General features: G+C 37.3%; 1 non-coding gene across 1 annotated transcript; it reads right to left on the reverse strand.

The window, feature by feature from the left end:
* Positions 1-4,745: 4,745 nt before the first annotated feature.
* Positions 4,746-4,849, reverse strand: LOC127742769 (small nucleolar RNA R71). The gene has a single exon (XR_008004177.1). It is a non-coding gene; the product is annotated as a small nucleolar RNA R71 (small nucleolar RNA).
* Between the last annotated feature and the right edge of the window lie 2,590 nt (positions 4,850-7,439).

The following is a 7,439-nucleotide window of genomic DNA, read 5'->3' on the forward strand; positions in this document are numbered from 1 at the left end:
ATATCTTAGAACAAGAATAAGCTGAATTGAATAGAAGAACAGTAGTAATTGCATTAATACTCGAGGTACAGCAGAGCTCCACACCTTAATCTATGGTGTGTAGAAACTCCACCATTGAAAATACATAAGAACAAAGTCTAGGCATGGCTGTGAGGCCAGCCTCTCAATGATCTAAGAACTAGATGTCCAAAGATGCCAATACAATAGTAAAAGGTCCTATTTATATAGAACTAGTAGCTTAGGGTTTACAGAGATGAGTAAATGACATAAAAATCCACTTCCGGGCCCACTTGGTGTGTGCTTGGGCTGAGCATTGAAGCATTTTCGTGTAGAGACTCTTCTTGGAGTTAAACGCCTGCTTTTGTGCCAGTTTGGGCGTTTAACTCCCATTCTTGTGCCAGTTCCGGCGTTTAACGCCGGGCAGTTTTGAGCTGATTTGGAACGCCGGTTTGGGTCATCAAATCTTGGGCAACGTATAGACTATTATACATTACTGGAAATCCCAGGATGTCTACTTTCCAACGCCGTTGAGAGCGCACCAATTGGGCTTCTGTAGCTCCAGAAAATCCACTTCGAGTGCAGGGAGGTCAGAATCCAACAGCATCTACAGTCCTTTTTAGTCTCTGAATCAGATTTTTGCTCAAGTCCCTCAATTTCAGCCAGAAAATACCTGAAATCACAGAAAAACACACAAACTCATAGTAAAGTCCAGAAAAGTGAATTTTAACTAAAAACTAATAAAAATATACTAAAAACTAACTAGAACATACTAAAAACATACTAAAAATAATGCCAAAAAGCGTACAAATTATCCGCTCATCAGGAGGTTCCCCTATATATCTTCAAGAACAGTTACAAAAGCCCGCTTAACCTCGTCAAGCATCTCCCATGTATAACGAGACACTGTCACATCCTTCTGCCACTCCAAAGGAAAAGCAGGCTCATCGTTCTCATCAAGAAAAAAGGGGCGAGCTCCCTCGACAGCTCGAACTTTAAAGAAATAGTTCTTAAAATCCTTAAAGGACTTATCATACATAGCAAAAATTTTATGTCCCTAGGCGGATCTAAAAGAAACCCAAGAGGCTTTCTTTTTAAAAGAAGCCCCAGGCTTGGCCGAAACGAAGAGATAAAGAAAGAGAGTCTGAGAAGGTTTGACGCCTAACTCTTGACAAAGCAACTGAAAGATCTTGATAAAGCCCCAAGAATTCGGATGGAGCTGGGATGGGGCAATGTTACACGATCACAACAAGTCGGTCCCAAAGGCAGTAAAGGGAAAAGTAATGTTCAACTGGATGAAGAAATAATCATAGGCATAGAAGAAGGGACGCTCCCCCTTGATCGAGGTTGGAAAACAAACCCTTTCATCAGAATCAGACGCTACAAGCTCATAATCCCTCTCCTGGGCATCACTACCACAAATCCTATGATGCTTTCTCAGCTCAGCACAAAACTCAGCGTTCACCACAGAAACACACATTAAAATAATGGAGTCCAACCAATCGGACATCCCCTCAGGAACCTTAGAAGACATTTCTACAATATTTTTGCGAGAAGACATGGCCAACTAGTCCTACAAACAAAAAAAAGAAGATGGATTACTAAAACTACTCAAGATCAGACAAATAACTCGGACAGCAAAAATAAACAGCAGATAGCAGACTCAGCAGTAAAAAGGAAAACCCCAGGACACAACCCAAGGACCAGGGGCATCCTTTGGAGGCAATAACAGAGTGAAGACTCACACCATCTCCCAACAAAGAAAACAACCCTCTTCAAATTTCATCAAAGGAGCAACGAAAGTAGCAGTTCAAACAAAACAACAAAAATCCCAAACTGAGGATATCAAAGACACAACCGTTTTCTCCAGAAGAACCAAACGAAGCCAAAATCATTATACCAGAAAGATACAAAAGCAACAGCAAGGGCAATAAAACATGCAAAGCCCTAAGAGACCCTAATCATCGAGAGAAATACCGGAAAAATGCATCATAGCAACCAAAGCCTAAAGGATTAAATTTTCAAGCATGCAAGCAAAATCAAAGCCTCACCAAGAAACAAAAGGAAAAAGCGGCGAAAGAAGTAGAGAAGCAAAAAGAAGAAACCAACCTAAAAAAAAGAGGAAGCCTCAAAGAAACTGAAAACGGAAAGAAGGAAACCAGAATTTCCTTTCAGAAGCAAAGAAAACACCAACGATCACCAAATAAACATCACAGAGATAAAAATACGAAAATGCAAATATTCAGGAGAAAACAGAAAGTAAGAAAGAAAAGGGGAAGTTACGAAATAGAGAAGAGAAACCGTTTTGTGAAGAGTTCAAAAAAGAACAAAGAAATGGAACATTAAAAAGAATTAATGAGGTTACTAAACCTTCGCACATTCCCAAAGCAAAGGGACGCGCGTTTTTCAAAAGAATAAAATTCAAAAGGAAACGTTCCGCATTCAAGGGAGAACTCTACAAAATGCTCGAGTTCGGCTTCACCGTAAAAAGGATCGAAATCCTAAAACCAAAGACTCGACCTCAAAATAGAAGACCGAGCTCGAGCAGGGGCACTGTTCATACCCTGGGTCGAGCTGTCCGACCCCGGATGTTCTACTGATAAATCGACCGACCTCTTCAGGTCAGGACAATCCGACCTCTTCTCCGAGAGCTCGGCCCAATCACCAGGAAGAGCACAAAAAGGGCCCAACAGAGGAACATGACCCAAATCCTAAGGCAGTCCAAGCCTATAGAGATAAGGGCGGTTCCCTCGAAGATAAGATAAGATAAGATAAGATAACTATCTTATCTCCAGAAAGGTCACTCCACACCATTATAAATACACTGGAGCACCCAGGTATAACTCATACTCTGATTCTACAAAAAACCTGTTAAATACCCTTGCTAACTTAAGCAACAGAGTCCCTTGCAGGTACCACCACCCTCCGGTGACAAAGGATCAGCAACATTGGCAGTCCTACAAGTCGGACGCGGCAGCTCCGACTACCACCTACACGCCGGACACGTTATCTCCGACCAGCATAGAAGATCTCCACCGAGATCTACCTACTGTTTCAAGTAACCCTCGGAATACCTTTCTTAAAATTTTTTCAAAAATAAGTTCTTGATGTTCATCATGATCTTCAAAGTGTTCTTGGTGTTCATCTTGACATTCATAGTATTCTTGTATGCATCGTTTGTTTTAATCCAAAATTTTTATGTGTTGAGTCATTTTGTGGTTTTTCTCTTTCCTCATTAAATTCAAAAAAATAAAAAAAAATATATTTTCCTTATTTTACTCATAAATTTCGAAATCTTTGGGTTGACTTAAGCAGAAAATTTTTAAAATAAGTTGTTTCTTGTTAGTCAAGTCAAGATTTCAATTTCAAAAATTTTTTTCAAAATCTTTTTCAAAATCAAATCTTTTTCATTTTTATTTCATGTTTCTCGAAAAAATTTTAAAAATTGATTTTCAAAATCTTTTTCTTATCTTTACCTCATATTTTCGAAAAACTTTACTAACAATTAATCTGATTGATTCAAAAATTTCAAGTTTGTTACTTTCTTGTTAAGAAAGGTTCAATCTTTAAATTCTAGAATCATATCTTTTAGTTTCTTGTTAGTCAAGTCATTAACTTTAATTTTCAAAATCAAATCTTTCTAAATTTCTTTTTTCAAATCCTTTTCAAAACAAATTTCAATCATATCTTTTTCAAATCATATCTTTTTCTAATCAAATCTTTTTTCAAATCATATCTTTTTCAAACTTTAATTTCAAAATCTTTTCAAAATTGATTTTCAAATCTTTTTCAATTAGCTAATTGACTTTTTGTTTGTTTTAAAATTCTTATCTTTTTCAAGACCACCTAACTATTTTTCTCTCTCTAATTTTCAGAAATTCCTCACCCTTTTTCAAAATTCTTTTTAATTAACTAATTGTTTTAAATTTTAATTTTAATTTTATTTCTTCTCCTAATTTTCGAATTCTAACTAAATTTTAAAATAAAAACAAAAATATTTTTCTTTTCTTTTCTTCTAATTTTCGAATTTTCCTCTCTCTCTTTTTATTTATTTTATTTATTTACTAACACTTCTCTCCTCAAAACTCGAACCCCTCCCTTCTCTGTGTTCAAATTTTTCTTCTTCTTCCTTCATTCTTATTCTTCTACTCACATAAAGGAATCTCTATACTGTGACATAGAGAATTCCTCTTCTTTTCTGTTATCTTCTTTTTCATATGAGCAAGAGCAAGGACAAGGACATTCTTGTTGAAGCAGATCCTGAACCTGAAAGGACTCTGAAGAAGAAGCTAAGAGAAGCTAAAGCACAACAATCCAGAGAAAACCTTACAGAGAATCTCGAAAAAGAAGGAGACATGGCCAAACCCAACAACAATGCAAGGAAGATGCTTGGTGACTTTACTGCACCAAATTCCAACTTCCATGGAAGAAGCATCTCAATCCCTGCCATTGGAGCAAACAACTTTGAGCTAAAGCCTCAATTAGTTTCTCTGATGCAACAGAACTGCAAGTTTCATGGACTTCCATCAGAAGATCCTTTTCAGTTCTTAACTAAATTCTTGCAGATTTATGATACTATTAAGACCAATAGAGTTGATCCTAAGGTCTATAAGCTTATGCTTTTCCCTTTTGCTGTAAGAGACAGAGCTAGAACATGGTTGGATTCTCAACCTAAAGATAGCCTGAACTCTTGGGATAAGCTGGTCACGGCTTTCTTAGCCAAGTTCATTCCTCCTCAAAAGCTGAGCAAGCTTAGAATGGATGTTCAAACCTTTAGACAGAAAGAAGGTGAATCCCTCTATGAAGCTTGGGAAAGATACAAGCAACTGACCAAAAAGTGTCCTTCTGACATGCTCTCAAAATGGACCATCCTGGATATATTCTATGATGGTCTGTCTAAATTGTCTAAGATGTCATTGGGCCATTCTGCAGGTGGATCTATTCACCTGAAAAAAATACCTGTAGAAGCTCAAGAACTCATTGAAATGGTTGCAAATAACCATTTCATGTACACCTCTGAAAGGAATCCTATGAGTAATGGGATGCCTCAGAGGAAGGGAGTTCTTGAAATTGATTCTCTGAATTCCATATTGGCTCAAAATAAAATGTTGACTCAGCAAGTCAATATGATTTCTCAGAGTCTGAATGGTTTGCAAAATGCATCCAACAGTACTAAAGAAGCATCTTCTGAAGAAGAAGCTTATGATCCTGAGAACCCTGCAATGGCAGAGGTGAATTACATGGGTGAACCCTACGGAAACACCTATAATCCCTCATGGAGAAATCATCCAAATTTCTCATGGAAGGATCAACAAAAGCCTCAACAAGGCTTTAATAATGGTGGAAGAAATAGGTTTAGCAATAGCAAGCCTTTTTCATCATCATCTCAGCAACAGATAGAGAATTCTGAGTAGAATCCATCTAGCTTAGCAAATATAGTCTCTGATCTATCTAAGGCCACTCTCAGTTTCATGAATGAAACAAGGTCCTCCATTAGAAATTTAGAGGCACAAGTGGGCCAGCTGAGTAAAAGAGTCACTGAAACTCCTCCTAGTACTCTCTGAAGCAATACAGAAGAGAATCCAAAAAGAGAGTGAAAGGCTATAACCTTACTTGGTGTGGCCGAACTTGGAAAGGAGGAGAAGGACGTGAATCCCAGTGAGGAAGACCTCATGGGACGTCCTCTGGACACAAAGGAGTTCCCATTTGAGGAACCTAAGGAATCTGAGGCTCATCTAGAGACCATAGAGATTTCATTGGATCTACTTCTGCCATTCATGAGCTCTGATGAATATTCTTCCTCTGAGGAGGATGAAGATATTACTAAAGAGCAAGTTGCTAAGTGACAAACCCCAATTTGACGGTTTGTTTTGTATTAAATTTAGAGTGTCTTGATAACCTTTTGTCACATTTAGCCTATGAATTAGCATGGTTTTGTTATCTCTCCCATATTCGTGCTTAAGTGTAAAAACATGCTTTTTGAGCCTTATTTTGATGAATTCTAGTTTCTCTTTGATTCCATAAGATGCCTTGATGTGTTTGCTAGTAATCTCAGGTTGAAATAGGCTAGGCATGGATCGAAGGAAGCAAGGAAGGAAGCATACAAGTGGAGGGAAGCACAAAAAGCCAAAGAATTGATCCAGGCCATACACGCGCACGCGCACAAGGCGCTCGCGCGCACATTGCGAAACAGGACAAGGACGCGCACGCGTACCGTGCGCTCACGCGCCGATGGTGGCACATGACCTCATTAATGTAACACGTGCCTGGTGATTTTGGAAGGTTTTCAGCAACCAACTTTGGCGCCAAAATGCATATAAGAGCCAAGGATTGAAGGGGATTGATATTAGTTCACATCCATAGACTAATTAGGAGAGGATTAGATAGATAGTGAGTTTTAGAAGTAGTTTCTAGAGGGAGAAGCTCTCACTTCTCTCTAGAATTAGGATTAGATTTAGGTTAATCTCTCTTTTTAGATTTAGATTTAATTCATGTTTTGATTCAATTTTCCTTCATCAATTCTCAATCTTCTCATCTCTTTCTTTCTAGTTATGTGCTTCCATAATTGTAATTCTTCATTTTGTTTTGGATAAATTGTTGTTCCTTTGTTCCCTTTCGATAATGCAATTTGAGGTAATTCATGATAATTGTGATTTCCTTGATTGTTGTTGATTAATTCTTTGCAATAATTGTTGTTAGATTTTATTCTTGTTATCAATTTACTATGCTTTTCTTTTATGCCTTCCAAGTGTTTGATGAAATGCTTGGTTGGATTTTAGTGTAGATTTTGTTCCTCTTGGCCTAGGTAGAGTAATTAGTGACTCTTGAGTTATCTAATTCCTTTGTTGATTGATAATTAGAAGTTGCTAATTGATTTGAACACCTCTAAAGCTAGTCTTTCCTTTAGGAGTTGATTAGGACTTAAGGAATCAAATTGATTCATCCACTTGACTTTCCTTTACCTAGTAAGGGTTAACTAAGTGGGAGCAATGAATAATTCTCATCACAATTGAGAAGGATAATTAGGATAGGACTTCTAGTTCTCATACCTTGCCAAGAGTCTTTTATAGTTGTTAGTTTATTTTCTTGCCATTTATCTTTCATGCCTCTTATCAAAACCCCAAAATAACTCAAACCAATAACAAAACACTTCATTACAATTCCTAGGGAGAACGACCCGAGGTTTAAATACTTCGGTTATTAATTTTAGGGGTTTGTACTTGTGACAAACAAATTTTTGCATGAAAGGATTATTGCTTGGTTTAGAAACTATACTTTACAACGAGATTTCATTAGTGAAATTCTAAACCGTCAAAAATCAAATCATCAAAATGGCGCCGTTGCTGGGGATTTGCAATGGTGTTGTGTTATTGGTTATTGTACATATGTGAATATTGTGAATAGGTTTATCTTTTGTTTGTTTCTTAATTTTTGTTAGTTTT

Source organism: Arachis duranensis, chromosome 1 (genome assembly GCF_000817695.3).
Source record: "Arachis duranensis cultivar V14167 chromosome 1, aradu.V14167.gnm2.J7QH, whole genome shotgun sequence".
NCBI lineage: Eukaryota > Viridiplantae > Streptophyta > Magnoliopsida > Fabales > Fabaceae > Arachis > Arachis duranensis.